Here is a 22,632-nt window from a genome sequence, read left to right as displayed (position 1 = left end):
TGAGGAAACGTTCTGGGAAATAGAAGAGTAATAGAAATCTTTAAACATAATAAACACTGTTGATCACCAATTATGCCAAGTAGATGAGAAATAGAAAAGCAATAAGAGAAGAGGAAAAAAAAATATCAAAAGGTTCTTCAGATACAAATGAAAAGAGAATAAGAACTGTGTGGGACTAGTCTACACCAAAGATGGATTAAATAACCTAGCATGCCCCTCCTCCCCCCCCAAAGGTGATATCCAAACAGGAATTCATGCATTTCAATATTCATACAATGACAAAAGTGGATACTCAACTCTATAAACCAAATTCACAAGGCTGCATTACATGCTTGAACTCTGTACAACAAAAGGTAGGGAGCTGTATGCGATTCTGAGATCCAGCCAGCTAAATTGTGGGATGCCTCTATTAGTCAATAGAAAATGATGAATGGAAGAATGCATGCGCCTGAAATTCACCCTCATGATCTCCTGCCCATTTAGCTGTCTATGCGCAGATGTCTATGAGAAATCAGTATTCAAAACCATCCTTTTATACACCAATATGTTTTTTTGTTCAAACAACTGGTCCCTTTCTCTCTTTAGAAAAGCAGTGGCTGCTTCTCATCTTCCCATGATAGCCTAACAGTTAGGCAGCATCACAGCTGGCCAGACAGTTTGGGTTCTAAGCCCTCTACAGCCATAAGTATAAGCCATAAACCATAGCTTATGCATCCCAAGAATAGGCCCACAAATGAGCTATAGGATAACTGGAGGAGAACCTTATTCAGTCTAGTAAAACAAAGACATTTCGTTACTCTGTAAATATGTCCAGGTACAAACAAGACAAGGAAAAGTGGTTTGAAATAGCTATCAATACAACTGCAAATGTGTATTTACTACATTGGCAACTGAACAACTTGCCATAAATAGTTTTATAACAGCAATTAAAAGGATAACTTGTCAAACACAGCTTTTTGTAACAGCTTCCCAATAGAAGTAATAAGGACAAGAAAACCTATCCAGCCTCTAAGATATAACTTAAAAATTTTCTAGGGGGGCGTTAGGAGGTGTTGGCAGGTGCCTGGAGCTACTGACCCAGAGGTCCTTCCCATCCTCCAACCCTATGCTGTTTCTGCATAGCAGGCTACCAGCAACATAGTCCCTGGCTTTTTAAATTACTTGAATAGCCACTAAGGATATACATATATGTAAGAGCTTGGAGACTAGATGCCGATTAATTCACAACAAAGCATTTAAACAGACTTTGAAAAAGTATGCCATGATCTCAACTTATTTGACAGAAACTACCAAGTACAAATAAACGCACATTTATCGCTGTGAATCTGGGAGGGTGTCTGGGGGATGAACCTGCTCGTCCTAGGGGTCTACACTTTCAAGCTAAAAGAGGAAAACAGTCTCAGCAAAGGCTTAAAAGAGTGAAGGCAAACATTTAAAAAACAGGCAGCTAAATTTAAACTCCTACAGTTATATTTAGGCACCATATGGTCATATTTTCAAAAACACATGGATGATTTAAGAGCAAGAGCCCTGTTAAAAGCTGCTGGGACACAGACACTTCAGAAACTGTTACCCAGCTGAGGGTGCGTATCTTCGAGAATTAGGGTTTATATAACTTCACATAATCATAGTGCTGCAAAATAACAAATTGTCAACAGTTGTTTAAAGACTTTCTCAAAAGCTATATTTTAACTCCTGCTGAATGGCACCACATGGCAAAAGTGGCTCAGTGTTTTTGTCATATGCCTGAACAGGGACAGTTAGCTTGCTAAAAATGTACCCTGCTGTGTTGAATGCAGATCAGTGTATTCTTCCGAGACCTGTGCTTCACTTTTAAAATACTGTGATTGACCTGCAGGGTAGGCATAGAATCATAGACTGGTTTTGGTTGGAAGGGACCTTAAAGATCACCTAGTTCCAATCCCCCTGCCCTGGGCAGTGACACCTTCCACTAGACCAGGTTGCTCAAAGCCCCATCCAACCTGGCCTTGAACACTGCCAGGGATGGGGCATCCACAGCCTCTCTGGGCAGCCTGTTCCACCACCTCACAACCCTCACAGTGAAGGACTCTTTCCTTACACCTAATCTAAATCTACCCTCTTTCAGTTTAAAGCCATCACCCCTTGTCTTATCACTACACACCCTTGTAAAAAGTCCCTCTCCAGCCCTTTTGTAGGCCCCCTTTAGGTACTGGAAGGCTGCTGTAAGGTCTCCCCGGAGCCCTCTATTCACCAGGTATAACCAACCTCAGGCCCACCATCAGCTACCATCAGGTAGTAAAGGTTGGCTTTTATTGGCTACAAAAGGTCTGTAGAAGCACATATTGAGATATTTTTAAAATGACAGTTCAGAGGTTTGGATTAAAAATTCCTATTAATTTTCATGAGAATTCAGCCCACGCATTATTCAGGCAAAGTGTCTTCCACTATGCTTTTCTGTTCAGTCAGTATTCTCTCCAGCCTCACTGCACCGAGATCCGACCATTACGCCCAGTCTTAACCAGCTTCATGATTTCAACATAAACAGCAAAACCAAAAAAATGAACAAACAGGAAAGTTGTGTGCCAGGGTTTTTTTTCTGAGAAATCTCCCCTTCACATTAGGTTTGTGATAAACAGGTTTGGAAAACAGTAGGCTGTTCACGGATCTATCTGTCCTTTGGAAGTCATCAGTTTTGCAACCTCACTCCGAATTTTGAATTTTCCTTCTTGTCTCCATACATAACTTCTCCAGTTATATGTTTGAAGATTAAGATTCTAGTCCTTCACATCATGTTCCACACCAGTAGGATTCACTTGGGTAAATTCTATGATTCTTTGTCCCTTTCCCAAAAATCAAAACTTACAGCTAAAGAAATGGATCTAAAAAACATTTTGAAAACTATTTCAAAAAGTGATTAGCTCGCACTATCAGACTGCCTTTGCAAGGCAACTGGCTAGAAAAGCATCAAATGTAAATAATATCACTATAAATATTATTCCAGTTTATGTGATGGATTACCTTTCAGTTAAAGGTTTTCCATGTCCCACAGGTTGGATCCATGTACAACTACCATGTCTCATAGGCATCTAAAACAATTTACTTAAACACTTTAGGAAAGCAAATTGTGCCTGATGGTATGCTTGAACAGCTGTTAGTGGATTTGGCCATTTCTAGTTTGTTGGCATTTTTCTGCTACCACAGTGTAAATTTTCAGAATTGCACAACTTTTTCCAATGTATTAATTTTATTTGCTGTAAGAGGTTGTTTAGCTTTCATTAGCAGTAGATGCTTCATTTATTTTTGTTCAGGAACAAAAATATGCAAACACGCCCTTGTTTGTGGTGATTACACTTTCCTTCCATTTTTTTTTAGCTTAGCTGACTTGCAAAAAACAAATAAAATACAACCTGGAAATTTAATTACATATACAATCTATCTGAACTCAGTCAAGTAGTGCAATATAAACTTTGCACTCAGTCAGCCCAGTGCTACTCTCAATTTCAAACTGTCTCCAGCCGTAACCTACCATATGAAGATTTAATGAAGTGCAGAAACGCCCCATGCAGCGTGAGCCAAGGTAGCTCTGGAATAAGCAGGAGAGCTGGTGCATCCCGTCGGCCGTTAGCCAGCCGGTCCTGCCGAGAGGCAGGGCTCCTGGCCTCACCGGCTGCACCGCTGCGGTTTTGGGACAGACTGAAGCTTTCCTGCAGCACTGCAGCATGCTGGGCATAAGCACCAGTGCGCTCTGAGGTCTTCGCATTTTGGTCCCTTACAAAGGGCAGGTCTGAAGACACAGAGGCAGTCGGCCTCCTTGGTCAGCAGCAAAGCAAAGCAAGCTCCAAACACAGCTGAACTTGAGCTCCTCTCCCTCGCTTCCCCTACACCTCTGCTGCAATGGCCAGCCAGTGCTCCTTACAGCGAGAAACACTGTGCTGGCATTAAAATTGAGTCAGCAGTGTTTCTCTTGGGTGCATGCCCCTGAGAGGATAAAATGGAAAATGCCAAAGATGCAATTACACCCAAGAGTGGCGGCAATGTTGAAGTGTTACTGAAAGCTTTGATGTGTGAACTCACATACCAGCAATCACCAAGCATTTATTTGCAAAATTGCTTCCTTTTAACCTTTTTCAGGGTGATACTGAATTCAGGCTTGTAATCCAGGCCTGCTTTATGCCATATTCCTTTAGTAAGGGTGAAGACAGTCCACATAATCTACCGTTTATGAAATATTCTTGGATTAAAAACTGTTGACAGCCAAACCAAGAAAGATTTCTGAAAAGAGTAGTGCACGAAGCTTATTATATTGATTCATCTAGCCCTGGCCATGCTGTAGTAGTAACTTCCTTATACAGTAAATTCTGCAAGAAAACCTGTAATTATTTGCTTTGTTATATGGTAAAATAATCACTACAGAAGTACCTGGTACAATTCTATTAGGATAGCTTCAAGATAAGGGTGTAGTAAGAAAGCAACAGGAGACAACACATCCAGCACTGCTACCTGTGATGGCTTTCAGGAAGGATCAATAAACTCTAACAGTGTAAGAAGAAATGATGACATATTTTCTTTTGCCCCTGGAAGCTTCTTTGCAGAGAAGAAAAGGAAAAATGTAACACCAAAGAAGAAAAAGATGGAAGTTAGAGAAGCATGTCACCTGAGAAAGGTAAAAAGCCTATCTGTACAGAATAGTAATTGTGATTTTCAGTGCAAATCAGAGTATGAGCAGCCAAAAATATCATTTTTGTATTCTTTTATGTAATTTGTGAAGGTAGATATGACATACTATGTAGTATGGACATATGCGCTTCTGTACATAAAATTTTGTACACAGGTCTTAAGATTCCATTCTTTAAAATTTGATCGAACAACACATATGGATGTAAAAGCAAAGCCCTTGCTGTATTAAAGCCTAAAAAAAAGGTAGGATCATTTAGCTGAATTCCAGCTATTACACCTTTCTGCTTACCTTTAGTAGAACAGAATAGACTACTTCAGTTGGAAGGGACCTAAAACAACCATCTAGTCCAACTGCCTGAGCAATTCAGGGCTGACCAAGTTAAAGCATGTTATTAAAAGGGCATTGTCCAAATGCCTCTTAAACACTGACAGGCTTGGGGCATCGATCTCCACTGTAGGAATCCTGTTCCAGTGTTTGACCACCCTCTCGGTAAAGAAATGCTTCCTAATGTAGAGTCTAAACGTCCCCTGGTGCAGCTTTGAACCATTCCCACGTGTCCTATCACTGGATCCCAGGGAGAAGAGCTCAGCACTTCCCTCCCCTCCTCAGGAAGCTGCAGAGAGCAATGAGGTCTCCCCTCAGCCTCCTTTTCTCCAGATGAGACAAACCCAGAGTGCCCAGCCGCTCCTCATAGGACATTCCTTCCAGCCCTTTCACCAGCTTTGTTGCCCTCCTCTGGATGCATTCAACTTCACATCCTCACAATTTGTGCTATATGTAAGTACATACTAAACCAGAAATTACCCACTGCAACGATGGTAGTGCGAGCTGCACACCAGTTTTCATGCACAGCCACTAGGTTCATGTGTTAACCCCAACATTCACATGCACAAATTACTGTTTGCTAAACATAATACTTGCATATCATTCTCACCCTTACAGCACAAAAATGGAACACAAATCATGCTACAATATACGAAGCTTATGCAAGTAAATTGAAGTAACATGAAAAGTCCTTCATACACACCTGAAAGTTATTCCTTGATTTTTTTCCAAGTGTACAATTGTGTTAATTTTCTCCTAAAGGAAGAGATGGTAGAATTAATACACCTAGGGTCTACAACCCTCTAAAAGCTATTTCCACTAAAAAAAAAAAATCCTGACTTAAGAACAGACACAGAAAACTTGAGGTTCCTGTGAATTAGTAGGGTGGGGCCTCCCATCTACAGTATTCCCAACATTCACCTGTCCAACTACTGGAACTGATCTTGGTCTCAGCTACCAACCAAATTCCTATTTGTTCAGGTTAAAAAATTCTCAAACTTTGAAAGTTTATGCATTCCTATCTTCATAACTTTGAAAAAGGAAAGTTTTTATTCTTTCTTGGTGATTTTGGGTGCTTTCATTCTGAGGCATCTGAAAGAAGATGGCTTTTTTGAGAGTAAATACTCAGTATTTGAGAATTTTGGCTCTGCTTAACTCATCCAAATCTGAATACTTATGAATTAGCCTTTCCCCAAAGAGACTCAAAACTGTGAATTACTGAAAATTACCATGAAAATGAAACTACTGGGGATAATATAAGCTTCATATCTGACATCAAGAAAATTATTTCTCTCTGTTCATGATCTTTTTTTTGCAATGAAGAAAAGAAGTCATAAATAGCTAAGCCGTGGAAGAGTACTTCCAGGTATTTTTTAATTAGTAGCCAACAAAATGCCACTTTAAATTTAGTCAATAAATTCAGCTACATAAATTAAAATGTTTTAAAATTCAACTTACAAAATTCTTTATTAGGCATAAGAAAATATAATCTAAGCAATAAATCATCTCTTAAAAACATAATTATTCTGACCTTAAGTATTCCTATAGTAATTATTCATGAGTAATGGAAATGACACTCACAAAATTAAATTCTCACCCTGATAACTTTTAATCAAAGAAAAAAATTCATAAGCTAATTAAAGTTCACAGACTTTTACAGAGGAAGAATATAAGGAATACAAAGCATTCCATTTAATTCAATAACCAGTTAATTTGATTTTTTTATATAAAATCTTAAAAATGGAGTTGTATGGATTTAAGGAACTTTGCTTTTACTCTCGTATTCAGCTGGTGTCATGGTTTAACCCCAGCCAGCAACTAAGCACCACACAGCTGCTCACTCACTTCCCCCCACACCCAGTGGGATGGGGGAGAGAATCAGGCAAAAAAAAAGTAAAACTTGTATGTTGAGATAAGAACAGCTTAATAGGACAAAAAGGAAGAAAAAATAATTATAATAACAATAATAATGACAACAATAATAATAAAAGGATTGGAATAGACAACACAAGTGATGCACAATGCCATTGTTCACCACTTGCCAACCAATGCCCAGTTAGTTCCTGAGTAGCAATCCCCCCCAGGCCAATTCCCCCCAGTTTATATACTGGACATGACACCACATGGTATGGAATACCCCTTTGGCCACTTTGTGTCAGCTGTCCTGGCTGTGTCCCCTCGCAACTTCTTGTGCCCCTCCAGCCTTCTTGCTGGCTGGGCATGAGAAGCTGAAAAATCCTTGACTTGGTCTAAACATGACTTAGCAACAACTGAAAACATCAGTGTGTTATCAACATTCTTCTCATACTGAATCCAAAACGCAGCACTATACCAGCTACTAGAAAGAAAGTTCACTCTATCCTAGCGGAAACCAGGACAGGTGGGTAAGTAAGAACAGCAAACTACTGATGCTAGTAACATTAACTTTTGTGCAAACCCTTTTTAAGATAGTATCATGACCGTGCTTACCATGCATTTTGTGGTACACATGAAAACCAAGGATTATCCAATACACCAATTGGCTTATGCAATGAAAAGTTTTTAATTTGGATTCAGTTCTGCAATCTCATTTACAGGTTATAGAAGCACTTTTTGGATTCTCTATGATCCAATGAAAATCTCACTCTTCAGGGCAGAATTCACACTTTCTGCACAGCTACTTTATTCACTAGTATCTGCCAAACTGTATTTGGTAAACTCATTTCCTAAATGGTAATTCAAGTTTCTCCTCAAAATCCACCTGGTTGTCTTTATTTCCTTCAAGGATGAGTTGTATTTAACTAGAGGAACCTCCCTCTGCCCTTATGCTGGCCATTCTTTGGGGCAGGTACTGTTTGTTTTGAAACTGTAACACTGAGTTTGTTACAACATATAAACAAATAACATTACCAACCTCCTAGTCACGTAATATATTATGTCCATTATCACAGACCTTAACCAATGCTCCCCAAGTTTATTTACATCCCTGTCTTCCCAGCTCCACAGCAGAGAGCTTTTTTAGCTTACCTGTTGCTCAAAAGTAACTGCAGCAAGCATTGCATCTGGCACAGAAGACAGTAAGACTCTTAAGTCTAACAATCTCTGGGAGTGAAATCCCAGCTCAAAAGTCAGTGGAGCTATGCCCTTCCTCTTCACTTTGACCCCTAAGACAGTGTTTGCATTTTCAATAGCATAGACAATGTAAAGCATTAACACGTCAGGAAATAAGGAGGAAAAAAACAAACAAACACAAAAACGATTTAAGCAAGCTGGAGTGCTGGTACATAAAACACAACAGTGAAAAACAGGAAACTTAAGTGTTCTTTTCACCTGCCATATACTTCTCCAGGGATATTTAATCTCACAGGCTCTCATTTTCTATGATTATAAAAGATGGATAATCCCTCCTGTTCAAAAGAAAAGTAACTGGAAAGTTACTTACTCAGTTCTGTAAATACTGGAGAACCAGAGCAAAAAATTCCATAAAAGCAAAATTATATTAATTTTCTTAAACTAATGGTAAGCAGCAAATGGGAAAGAGGAACAAAAGTCAATATAAAGGTAAAATTCTTTAGGAGTTTCTTTCCTGCTCCTCTTTGAGAGGGGGAAAATAGCAAACCAGAAAGTTTAAAATACTTTCTAGCTTTACAAGACTAAATAAAGAAATGTTGATGCTCTTTAAATGAATGCAGATGATGCATTAAACGGGTTGAAATACATACAGAATGTTTCACTAGCTGAAATAGTAGTCAGCATGTTATCTCTAGAAACCAAGCTGATCTGTCCTTACACTGAGAACACAGCAGAGGCAGAATAACCAGTGCAAAACAGCAAGTTCAACAGCCAAATTGCAAATGGGCATTTTGGTCAATGTAGTGTTTGGACAGTGATTTCCCAGATTTAAGGAAAAAAAGTGAAAATTCAACAGAGCTGGAGCCAGCTGCTGGCTGGGCACTGGGGCAGCTCCACAGAAAGCACTGGGCGGCCCCCGGGCAGGCAGCAGGCTGGCAGGGCCGGTGGAGCCCCGGACAGAGCCATACACTCCGCAGGAGCAGTCCTTGCAGGGTCCGCTGCCCCAGGAAGGGCTGGAGGTCTGCAGGAACCTTCCCACAGGCTGTTCTTCCCCAGAAAGGGTGTCTGGGCCCCGGGGCACCCCTTGGCCCCACTGCAGCCTTGGCTCTTTCCCCACTTTGCTCCCTGGGCAGCAGATGCTGAAAAAAGGTTTGGTGGGCTTCTCATAGGGGATAAGGTCAGACAGGTACCAAGGAAGGGTAATAGTCTGTCAAGCAAAAGCAGCAATGAGAAGAAAACCTGCACCCAGCTCCTTGAAATTCCCCTGAAAACAGCTTAGTGACTCTTCTCATACCCTTAGCCCCCGTCTCCCCACTGATTCTTCAAAGCTCCCTCACTTTCTTAAATCACCACTGACTACCCCACCTGTCTTTCGATGTGATCTCTCAGCCTTACTGTCTTCTCCAAGGTGTACCGTCTCCACTGGGACATCCTCCACTGTTGCTAGTAATGGACTGAATATTTTCATCTAAACCAAGAAGATGAAAAATTCAATCAGAACAAAATCTTTTGGGATTGCTATTCTGGCAAGAAGATTTTATTAATTTTTTTTTTTTTACTGCAATGGGAAGTATTTTAAGATTTCTACTTCCACTTTGTCAGCAACAGAATAATCAATTATTCTTAGAACTGTAATGTGCACATTGTTACAATTGCCTTTTCATCTGCTACAGCGTCCTTTCTTCCTTCTCTAGACAAATGCCTAGGCTCTTCATCATGACTGTACAAAACTTTCAACATAAAATTAAATAGCATATATCAACAGAACATTGTGTTTAATACAAATAGCACCATTACTCGCCTACAGAGGACCATTTGGATATACCTTTCAGCTTTTTAAGTAATTCCAAGAGCACAGCTGCTCACTGTCTTGGAGATGCATAATCAGATATTCTTTTTAATGCACTGTGAATCATTACTAGAATGAGGTTTTGTTCTTTCTTTTCATAAGGAAAAGATATGAAGTTTCACTGTATTAAAAAGATGCAATCAAATTTGCTCTGCTTCCCTCACAGTAACTCCCTTTTCTCTTTTATTCCCAGTAACAAGACTTTTTTCCCCCTCTCACCCCCTTCCTCCTCCTTGGTGTTCACTCACCATCCTGAGCATCTGTGTATCCCACCAGCAGGCCTCTATATTCATCAGCTCCCTGCTATTTCCTCCAGGACTTGGCTGTGAAATGGGGAATAGCTTCTCCTGAAAATGATAATGGATTGGCTGTTTGAAGTTTCCCCACTGTCTTTCTTGTGAATGCGAATGCCTCAGGATAGCAGAGCAGCAGCAACAGAAAAGACACACAGTAGCTGCATGCAGTTAATAAATTTTCAAGGACTCAAAAAAATTACTGCATTTCTGTTGCAGGAAAGTATTCATGACTTACACTACACCCATTACTAATATGATGAGAACTACATCTTCCTTATGCTCTGGAATGTTATTGCTAGTTTGATAAATGCAACGACTCATTCGAAGAAGAGCAGTGCCTATTGCACTATGGCATCTTTTGTTCTCAAGGACCCAATTTTCAGCAGATTGAGTCATTCTTTCTCATCTTGTTTTTATGGTTTATTCATTAAGTTAAGAGTTGAGGCCTAATAATTTGAAGCATTTATCTTTGACTTCAACAACATACTTCTGCAAAACATTAATTCCCCTTCTTTATTCTTTAGAAAATATGAACATTTTCTTCTGGAAGATAACAGAAGATATTACAGTAAATTATGGGCAGTTGCTAATGAGAAAATGAGGATGAAGATAGGATGTTTTTTGTTTAATGCATCTATTTTTCTGACTTGACTTGTATTTTACTGGAATTACTCAGTAGCACTCTGGTCACAGCTACACTGTGAAGTCCTCCACTTCAATAGGACTGTAAACCAGAGTGTTTATCAATAAGGTCACAATTTAGAGTTTCCAATAAACATTTGAACATACATGCAGGTTTTACATCAAATTCAAATCACTATACTGCATTACCTACAGAGGGTGGAAGAGAACAAGTTAAGTCTCTGTCCTACGTTTGAATTAGTCTGGCACTCCACAGGACAGTATTCTGATATTGGCTTGACACACATAAATTCAGAAAAATTTGCACAGTTTATAACTTCAAGAAAAATAAAAGGTGAACAACACTTGTTTTGCTCTCTTCTGACTTTTCACTTTTTTTTTTTTCCAGCAATTTGATTCTTAATGATCTGCCTTTTAACAAAATGATGGAAGTCACTCCAGAGCAGAAGTGACATCTGAGTTTTTGGTCTTTGATCAGCTTCAACATCTTTATATATAGCTTAGCCCACAGGGTCCTCACTGTGTGAGTACAGGCCAGACCATGATTGAGACCGAGCTGTGCCGAAACAGGTCACTGGCCAGCACACGTGTTTCTAAGTTAGCTTTTGTCCTGAAAAAGACACCAAGACCTTGAAAAATGTCAGGAGCTTTTCACCAGAACTAGATCAGCACCTTCCTTTCTCCCTTCATTTGTACAAAGTTGATCAAATAGACTGGCAGCACCAAGAAAGTACATCTTCTCTCTGCCAATGAAGACAAACTAGGCTGCCTCTGCCCAGAATAGTGGTTTCTCCTCAATAGCAAACCCGACACACAAGACAGGACACTGCAGTGTTTCTGCTCTCAGTCAGTGCCAGGTTACTGATTTTGAAGCATGAAAATTCCTATTCAGGAAGTTCTGAGTGAGGAAAAAACAATTTTGGATCAGACCTTTAACAGCTGTGTTGAGCCCACATGATGATACATATACTCCTCCAACATCCCCCACACTTTATGGCCTGATGCATTTCTTTATGAAATGAAGGGACTTGAAGGGTATTGTAAATTGCTCTGCATGCTATATTGCAGTAACGTTGTAATACCCTCTGTCACATCATGAGCATCTAGCACTGGCCATCACTTTCTTAAAAGTTCAACTATGTTTGGCTCCAGGGACCTGGAACTCTATCTTGGGGAAAATAAACTGTATTACACCAGCCTATGTGCCTAGTGATGGTCCCTGGTATAGGCACATTCCTCTAGCAGTTGGGACCCTGACCCACAGGACTTGGTGTACACAGCTTCCGAAGTTCCTATACATTCTTCAAATTATAAACCGCTTTTTTTAATGCCGAGATTTGTAATGTATTACAATCGTCTTCTACAGGCTACAGACTTCTGCTGTGTTTGTACTAAAAAAAAATAGTTCAGAGTTTTTCTGATCTTGGAGAAAGTAAAACAAAGTGTTGAACAAAACTTATTTTTCTCAGCGCACACGCAAAATCACCTTTAATAGTCACTCTCCCTGTTAACCCTGTACTAACAACATTTAAGTCATCCTAAATTGCCTCTGGGGAATCAGTTGCAATTCAGTACTACATATTACCTGTGAACTGAGAAACAAGAGCAAAAGCTAGTGCCTGAGCTTGCTTGCATAGCCTGCCCTGTAAAAGGACAAACATTTGGCAAATTATGTGCAAACATAATAAAATCAACATGGTTGGACTGCTGTAAAAGATGTCCAATTCTGGATCTTTATTTTAGATATACTTTAGAGGAGACCACCACTATTTTGTTTACACTACCTGAGCAGAACATTCCAAAATTGATAATCCCTTCTGTCATTTATTTATTTTTGGTACACTGAAAGAACTCCATCACAAAGACATCAGCAAATTGACCTGACTCTTATCCCAGCGGAAAGTAAACTGTAACTCTGGGGACCTCAACAAATCTAAATTGCACCTGAATAAGGCCTTAAAGAAAACGTTCTCCTATATCAGATCAGGAACAAGTAAATTCCACATTGGACATTAATTATTTGCTATAAATATTCTCTTACCTCTATTGTAATCTAATCTGCATAAGGGCTGAGTAAATGAGATGTGCCTGGATAAAAGGCACAGAGTGCTGCCAGAGTTGGAGCACAAAGCTAGATCAAGACCTTCTCTCCTTTTAGTCTCAAGACTTCCATGGCAGGGAGTAACAAGGGCAATTATTATTTTATAGAGTTTTAAAAAAATTCTGAGCATGAAAAATGAGGCAGACATCTATGCCTGAAAGAGCTCACAATTGAAATAGCTAGCAAAAATATACAGTTATCAGACGATGGCTAGAGGATGCGATACATCAAAAACTAAAGTGTTTGAGCCAAGAAGATTAGCATGCACCATATTAGTTCCACTATTTTGTATTCATCCATCGTCTGGGATCTTCAGTTTCAGAGAGATTAGAGCTTCATACAAGCAGCATTAGAAACAGAGGTTGCTGGGAGAACAGCTGGTCAGAAATTTTCCAGTGAAAAAATTTCATTCAAAACATCGCCAGCTTGGTAACCTTTGATGAATGCATACAGGGTTTGAAGGATACCCTGCCCAGACTCCTAGCAGACAGAACAGCTGGATACCTTGAAGTCTTGAAAACACTGGTTGGAGTATGGGCTCTGAGAATAACTAGGGTTTGTGCTTTGAAAACAGGGTGCAGAGTTTGAACTCACAGGGTTTGTGCCCCTAAGAAGATTCATATGAAATGGTGGTCCAGATGGCACCTACCCTGAGAACACACTTGCAGCTGCTAGGGATCTTATCTACCCACTATCCAAGAAGGAATTTCCTGTCAACTGGTGTCTCACCCTGTGGTTAGGAGTTGTTTACCCAGGCAATTAAACAATTCCCATCTCTGCAGGGATGTTAGGACCTGGCTGCAGGGCCAATCTTGCAGATAGTGCTTGCTGAGAGAATGACTTCTGTGATAAAACATTGGCACCCATCCAGTTGCAACAAAACTTATACCAGCAGTCGCTTTTATTTGTCCAATGTCTGTCATTTCAGCTTCAAAAATTAAGGAAGATAAAGAAATTATAATGCAGTAGGAGCAATGCCAACTCATTTCATGTTTAACTAAACAGCTATCAATTTGCAAGAAATTTCAGGCAGTATTGACCTGGATCTGATTCAAATAAGTGACCTAGAAATAAACAGCTATGTATCTCATTACTGCTCCCCTCATCCATCCTGTCCCATGGCACTTCCTGGTTGAGCTTGAGTGACCAAAAGAAATTTTATTTCCTTTGCTCCTAAAGGCCATCACAGTTTTTTGGACAATTACAAAAAAAAAAGTCCAGATTTCACCATTATCTGCCAAAGGACATGCTTGTTAATCATGCATCCAATCCTAAAGAAAAAAAATAATCTACAAAGAAAGGCACACATTTTCTATGTACTCTACTGTTACTGAATTAATTACATTTTGTGATAAGTAGGAAAACTTTCAGAAAGCTCCTGTTCATTTCAAGAGTCACAGTGCTTCACATTTTAGCTTACTGCAGTATAAGCTGTAATGGATCAATAAATTTGGCATGCCCTTTGTTTGCAAAACTCGTTATGTTTTATCTGCTCACATTTCTCATGCAGGGATAGAAAGAGAAAAATCTAAACTCGAGTGCCAGTTCCTAAGTATGGCTGCTACAAAAGAACCATGTTTAGAAAAAAATGCCTCTTTTGTAACAAGAGACAGTACTGGTGGGGGTAAGAGATTTAAGATCTAGCCCAGATGTGATCACTACTCATTGCATGAGTTGAGGGATATGCAAGTTAAGGCACATCACAGGAAGAGGAGAGAGGGGAAAACGGGTACCAAAGGAGGAGAAAAAGAGGAGGAAAAGCAGATCAAAGAAGAAGGAAAGAAGAAAAAGATTTTGACAGAGACATAGAAATGCTAGAAAGGTATCTTATTTGTAAGTATAGAGTAAAGCTTCATTTTATGTTCACTTTTTTTTTTTAAAGTCTATAGATTAAATTCTCACTCTGATGCCTTAAATTCATGATAAACAGGCATTTGTTTTGTTTACAGGAAAGCCTGTTCTGGTGCTGTAAAGCAAAGACCACCACTGTGAAACCAGCACACACAGGATTCAATGGTTCCTCAGAGATGGTAGATTGTGCTAATACAGAGGAACTCTCTCAACGAGGTAAGTTTAGGAGGCTCACGGGCTCAGGAATACCTCCTGCCAGGCTTCAGAAAATAAATACAAATGTACAAGTATTGGCAATTGCTGACTTCTAGGAATTAAGTCTAGTCACATCAGCCTTTCCTTTGCTGAGTAGACATCAATACCACCCCACAGCTGTGCTCACCATCTTTCCCAAGACATCACACACACACATATATATATATTTATATAAAGAATAGCTTAGAACACCTTAGCCTGGAACAAAGGCTACTGGTAAGGAAGCTAAAACAGACATCCGCAAAATCACACATGCTATGGGAAAGGTAAATAGTGCCCTGTCTCTTCCAGCATCAAAAGTAGATGCCATTAAGTGAAATTTCAGAAAGCCTGTCCAAACCAGGCAAAAGGAGCCAATTTTTCACATAACACGCAATAAGCTGTGAGCTTCTCACCCTAGGAAACTGTGAATGCTAAAGTTTTACATGAGTTCAGAATGTGACTGAACACTTGTAAGAAAAAAACTTCTAAGACAATGCTTCTGAATCAATCGATGATATCCTCCCAACCTCCAGCAAGCACTTGTCCTGTTCTCATTCTTGTTATTTACCACTTTCAGCATGACAAATGCAGAGCTAGACATTTTGTCAGAGTCATTACAGTGACTCTCAGATCCTTTAACTAGAAAAACAAATGTTTTAATTACTGTTCCTTGTCACAGGGAACTGTCACTGACTCTTCTATTACACTGGAAAGTTACACTATAATGCAATTAATGACTTGCTATTTCCAAAAGAAAGCTCTAATACATTAATAAAGAGGACATTTTCAGATGTTAAAGAATATCCAAACAAGCAGTTCCACCACTTGATTCAGGTAAGTGATTGTAACTTTCTTATATTTTAACTATTTATTAGGAATTACAGGGCTATGCAGGTTATAAGGAAACCTCTTTTACTTATTTAATCCAATCATAGCTCATAGTTGGTCTAGTAAAAGCAAGTCACGCAAGATCTTCTACAGTCACATTTTGAATAGACCCAAGGATAGCCTCCCACTCCCATGGAAAAGAAAGGAAAAAAAATCCTACATCCCAGGTTGTATCCACTGCCTCTTGTCCTTCGAACACTAAACCTGCAAGAGTCTGGCTTTGTCTTCATTGCTGGCAACCAAGAAGATAGATATCTAATACTGAAAAAGAGAAGACATCTTCCATAGGCCCTGTGTATAGTGCCAACTTGAACTGAAGGTTAAGTTGGCCAGTAAATACAGGAGAAAAGCAGTTCCCCTTGGATTGCAACTATGAGAGGAAAGTTCAGCTGGTATTCAATTTCCTTTTTTTTGAGATCCAGACCTCTTACTGAAATCTCTTTAGAAGGGAACATACAGTACCTGAAGCCTAGAGCCTTTATTCACAATCTGATTAATTTATAAACAACCAAGATGAAACAGCTATGAGAAGTATTTATAGGAAATTAATCCATACACATTGTAGTGCCTGTCAGATAGGAACCTCATCTTATTTACAACTGCATGAGGGTCCCACTTCATCATTTCACTTAAAAGACAACACTCCAGATAGAAGTGTAAGTTTATGTCAGTCCTTACACCTGTCAAAGTGTCTTATTTACAGAATCAATATCACGCACACCTTGTCTTATGGTTTTTCTCCTTTATAAATAGTTAAGAGGCACCAGAAGTTCACAGTGCCAATGTTATTTTTTAATAAATACTATTAAGAGGAAGAAACATTAAAGGGGTGGGTTTCTCAGTGAATCTAGATTACATGCCTCAAAATGCCACCCCTTCTTCCTCTCTGAGAAGAGCTATGATCTTTAAGATATCCTCTGAAGTTCTCTCATCAGTATTGGTATGCACCATTGCCAAAAGCTCTTTTCTGACTTGGCTCAGAAGCCAAATTATAAATACATTTCATTCCTTCTCTTTGGTACTGCACACCACCTGCTTGCTTTATGCCCTTGATATTTTCATTCTTAGTGCAGAATTGCACATTACGAGCATCCATCTCCCTCGGACACTTGGAGACCTTGGTGAGAATGCTCTGTTTATTTATCATCAGTTCTGTATTTCTTTGATTTATCTTGTTTGTGGAAGCATATTTTCTTTTGGGTGACAGCATTCCCATGAACTTGGACATTTTCAGATCAACATGATGAACTGTCATATATTGCTTGCTTGTTTGTATTTCAGTTTTGCTCCCATGCAAGGTAGAAGTGCAAAAGAGCATTTTCCTTCCTTCCCAAATATGTGAGATTTTTCTGGAATTGATTTTTAAACAGTTATTTATAGTTGTGATTTCAGCTGCAACTCAAGCACAGACTAGATTGCTCTTTCTCTAAGGCTCAAAAAAAATTGTCAGTATGAACGGATCTTGGAAACAGAACTGTTATGTGCTTCCTTTCACCTTGTTCACATAAACTTTTGCTAGTGACATAATAAAAACAGCCTTTGCAACTCAGTTCGATTTCTTTTGTTTACCATCTTTCCTTCTCCCAAAATTGTGTTCAGTGTGCACTTTGTGTGTGTATCCTGACAAATAAAGTGCAAAGTGAGGTGGTGTGAATGACAGCAAATACTCTGGGCTGCTGACGGTAACAGAGAACAAGGACTAAGCTACCGTTGTTTAAGTTTCCACTTCTCACAGGAAAAGAGAGGGATGACAGTAAGTCACACCAAGCACAAGCTTTACAGTGAGCAGACAAGCTTAGGCATGTACTAGTAATTCATGGGAAGAGAGGCTAAAACTGTATCTAAGGATCAGAGCAGCATTTTGCACATCCACAGTGAAAAAGGGCACATGGCTTCCCAGTAGCTTGGAAGCATGCACAGCTCCTTTTAACTGGGTAAACAGGTTTATGGAAGGTTTACTGCTGCTGACTTGGATCTGGAAATATTTGTAAGGCTTTGTGTTTCCAACATCCACACTCAAAGCTGACAGAAAGTGACAATTCACCAGACAGTCATATAGAAAAGAAAAGTGATCAGCTGTGGGACTAACGAGGCCTTTTATTCAACAGAGCCTCAGGCTCAGCTTTTGAACTTGCCACTGTCCTGCTGCAATGGGAGAGAAAAATCTCTGCCAACACTATCAAACCTCAGCTGCTCGACTGCCTGCAACACAAGCATATTGAAAGCCCCAGAAAAGAGGGCTTCCACTGACTGCCCAACTGCATGCTTATTTACAGCACGGTCTATAAAAGGGAAATGCAGAGCAGGCAGGGAGCATAACATCACAGGCACAAACAGCTTTGAACTCCTACGTGAGAATAGAGACAGGACCTGTTAGTCAGAGCAGACCAGAACAAGTCATCTCTTCAAACAACTATCATTAGATAAGCTGACTACCAAAATGTGTTGGGATTTACATACTATTAAAAATTGACATTTTTAAACTGAATGCAGCATGTCACAGCTGTAGCCCTTTGCTCTCCTCCATTCCTAGCTGTGACCATTGGGTGCCTCCCAGCTTCAGGGCCTGGATGCACGCCCTGGGTGCACTCTCATCCTGTGCTTGGGCCAAATCCCACTACATAATAATTCTCCCTTCTGTACCCACATTTCCACAGAAAGCGGGCCAGGAGAAAACTGCACCATGGTCTCACAGATCTGCAGTCTGCACACAGGGGACTGTAACCAAGCATATCCCATGAAGTACATGCAAGCCTCAGGCTAACCATCATTGCTCAAAACTGTCTTCTGCCTTTGCTGTGGAAGAGCTGAATCCTGCAGGTCTCCTGCTTAGTCTGCTTGCTAGGCTACGGCAACCCCTGTGCCAAAAGCACTCATTGACTGGATTCAAGTAATTGCAATTTCTCACTTTGAGTGCTGTAGCTAATACAATGGAGACTGATTGCAAACTCCTATGTAGTTAGTCATAACAGTAAAAAGCAAAGCATAAACAAAAGCCAAGGCTTTTAATCCTCAAAAGACAGGGAAAGGGAAGTTCTCTTCTCAGTCAATGGATAGAAAGATAGAAATTTTATTAAGAGCAGGGACTAACACCCAGAAATACCTTCTCCCAGAGAGGTGTGTGATGCAGTCTTCCTTTACCTTGTTTCCTCTGTTCCCGACAATGTTGTGTTTCCAGAAGAGGTTTCAAAGGAAAAACAGATTCTGTCCTCATCCATGCCAGCAGATAGGCTGCTCTGCAAGAGAAATGGGTTTTGACTTTTTCAGAGAAAGATATTTTATCTTGGTCTGACTTTTTCAGAGAAAGATATTTAATCTTGGTCTTCTGCCTCCTGGGAGATGTGTCAACTTTTACGGCACTCTGCAGGAAATGGGTATAGGCATCACCATTTCTTTCTTTAAAGGAAGGCTGCCCTTGGGGGCTTACACAGACTCTGGATCCCATGCAGATGGAAACATATGAAGAGGCCACAATCATCAAACACACATGCAAGGGAACCCTTCCATGCACACTCAAAGCAAGCAGACATACTGTCCATGAACACACAGCTGTTCTGTACCTCTGCAACAAGCCTGAAGAATATGCCAGTGCACACACTTGCTGTGCAAAGGCAGAGAAAGGACTCAGGACATGGGCTGTAAAGTACGAGCGCTACCTTTCTCTAGCCCTGAATCCATCACATGCAGCTGAAACAAACAGTTTCAGACAAACCCTAAGTTTAATGTCTCCTGGTTCCTCTGGACTGCCACACTTCACATACCATATTTCACCATATGGGCTCTACATACACTGTTGTGGAAAGCCTTAGCTGAACTAAGACTGAAGGATACAACAAAGAAATACATTTGGGGTAAACCAGGAAGCAGGGAGTCACAAGTGCATTCATTTAGAGTAAAGATATTCAAGAAATTACAAACAAATAGAAAAAAGAAATATCTAGGTAGATAGTAAAAGAGGTTTTGATTGTTTGATCTGAGAACTGGCCACTGAAATAATCAGGTAAGAATAAAAAATGTGAAGCAAGTGGAAGTAAGGCAGAAATGCTGAAGAAACAGCACAAAAGAGAGCCAGCCATAACAACAAACAATAGGAAATGGATTTTAGGGATAAATGAAAAATGCAAAGCAAGAAATATCTCCAAGTCAACAACAGGGTGAGGGGGTAACTCAGGGTAAGACAGAAGGAGTTTTGCAGAGAGAAAATAAAGTTAGTTTTGAATGATGCCTTTGATGAGCAGAGGTAAATACCTGGTAACACAATTTAGTCTGGAAGGACTGAAAGAGGTAGGCCAACAAATTGGCTTTCCACAAAATAAATATTTCATATAAATAAGGAGAACAGGCCTTCTGATTACACAGCAACCTTTGCTATCACTTAATCTTATTGGCTCATTCTGTCTTCCATTGCAATACATATGCGCTTCAGTCTTCAAAACCCTTTACAAGAAAACAAAGACAGTCTTCCAGGTTAAAAGCTAAGAAATATGTATACATCCCAGAACCTATTATGAATGGGTTCTCTATGTCTATAGCTTACCTTCTTAAGAGCAAAGGGGAATATCTGTCATATAATGTTGCACATATATTTTTATTTCATATATCATTGCAGTGCATATATTGAACTGGCATTGGACATAAATTGTAATATCAGCTTTGACTAAGACTTCAGACACTAGGATACCCCTTCAGAGTAAACTCTGATGTGACTGTACTCTGAATCCATCATTTATCCTTTTTTACCCAAAGTATTTTCATCATTTCTTAACACATTTGAGGGCTGGTTTTTTTTTATTTTCCAGATAAGCAGATGGTGTTGCAATTGACAGAATAGAAAGATTTTCTGCACACGCGCGCGCACACACGCACAAATGCGTGCACACACAGTCTTTGAAACAGCTGATCATTGTCCCTGAGTTACCAGAACTAAACGTTAAAGTTATCCTTCAGGTCCTTGACAGTTATAAAAGGAATAGCTCAATGGTTTTGAACTTCAGCTGAGCTGGGAACAGACTTAATCTTTTGAAATAAAAAAGATTAAGAAAGGTCAGAATACTTGGATATAACACTAGGTTGCTTACAGTCATTTGTGCATAAAAACTGAGATGCCAAATACCACAGCCCTACTGACTTCAATGAGATCTGCCCCTCACTTGTACTAATGAGCTGTGGGTTCTGCTGTCAGATACAGATTTACAGCCTCATGCACAAACATATTTTGGGTTAAGGGATAGTTGCCTGAAAAAAAGCAGCAGGATTCTCAAGATCTTAGATCATCCACTTCCCTGATTTTAACATGGACTTTGAAAAAAAAGAAGAAAATTGGGAGAAGCACACAAGTCTGAGCACACAGTCATTACTAATAGGGAAAGGGCTGTTCCTTTAGCACCTGTGGGAAATTATAATCCTGGTCAGATCTTGGAGGTCACTGGGCATACGTTCATGTCTTTATCACCACACAGCCTGTACTTTTCTTGTACAAACTGATACTTATAGGGCAGAGAGAAATGTTTAAGAGGGAATTCTGTTCAGATAAGTGAAAAGGAACACTGTACTTGGCAATCCTGCCCTCCCATTTCAACCATGGACAACATGGTTCTTCAAGAGAAATACAGACAGAGCAATACACACTACAGCATAATAGGTAACAGAAAACAGTTGTGTTTGGGAGATAAAGGATGGTTTTGAAATAGATTTGCAAACAAGCAGTCACATACAAGAAGCAAAGTTGTGAACAGTAAGCAGAAAGCACAAGATGCCTGGTGACTGACAAATACCCATGTGCAAAGGAAAGCAAAGTTAATGAAAAGTCTATTTGTAATAACAAGGCTATATTTCAGTCCTGAGATCCTGCAACTTTTGCTCAGTGCCTCTACTCAAAAGCACAACTTATTTTTCCTTGTGTGGCAGTCAAGAAGGTAATTTCCATTACATAATAAGGTTAGAAAAGGTACTGATCCCAGAACACATAATGCGATCTGGATTCAAAACAGTGACTGCTTAAGCAAATGAGGCAAACATAGAAGCAACCCAGGATATGGATAATGGTCAGCTCCCGCAAAAACATAATATTTTCAAGATGTAGAACCTTATCTTCAATTAATTACTTATTAGGAATGCTTCACTCCAGGGGTAAGGATGTTTATTTACAAGCACACATTGCAAAGTTTACCCCACTCCCCCATGTAATTGTGAATGAACTGGGAAATGGTTATTTTTCTATTAAATGTCAGATCTGCACAGTTTTCAATAAGCACAAGCTGATCAACAGGACAGCTGCTGCAGTATTTTTGGCTTTGCTCTCTCAAGGCTGCCGAGCTACTGGTATGGTTTTAGCACAGTGTGTTATTCAGGGATAGTTACGAGCGCTTCTCTCTTAGTGATCTAAACTAAACTTTAATTTTGCTCTCAGTGCTATTAATATGAAGTGGAATCTGGGCTGAAACAATTCAGTTTCCACAAAGGGATTTAAGCTGCTGCAACTGCCTTCATTTCAGGGAAACCCTTCCTGGTTTCCAGCTGAAAGAGGCCCTATATTTATAGTCAGCTGACCATCAGAAGGGAAGCCAAAACCAAGCACTCTTTCCAATTAAAAAGCAAATGCATCCTCCCAATAAAGTCAAATGAGTCTAAATCCCAAGCCAGAGATCCTTTTGGATCCTCCTTATCTAATGAGACAGAAGACCTTGGTGGGAGCTAGACTGTAGGCAAGGAGGAGCCAGAATTGCATATGAAA

The sequence above is a fragment of the Haliaeetus leucocephalus genome, unplaced genomic scaffold, assembly GCF_000737465.1.
Source record: "Haliaeetus leucocephalus isolate CR32 unplaced genomic scaffold, Haliaeetus_leucocephalus-4.0 Scaffold819, whole genome shotgun sequence".
Lineage (NCBI taxonomy): Eukaryota > Metazoa > Chordata > Aves > Accipitriformes > Accipitridae > Haliaeetus > Haliaeetus leucocephalus.
Note: the sequence above shows the minus strand (reverse complement) of the source record.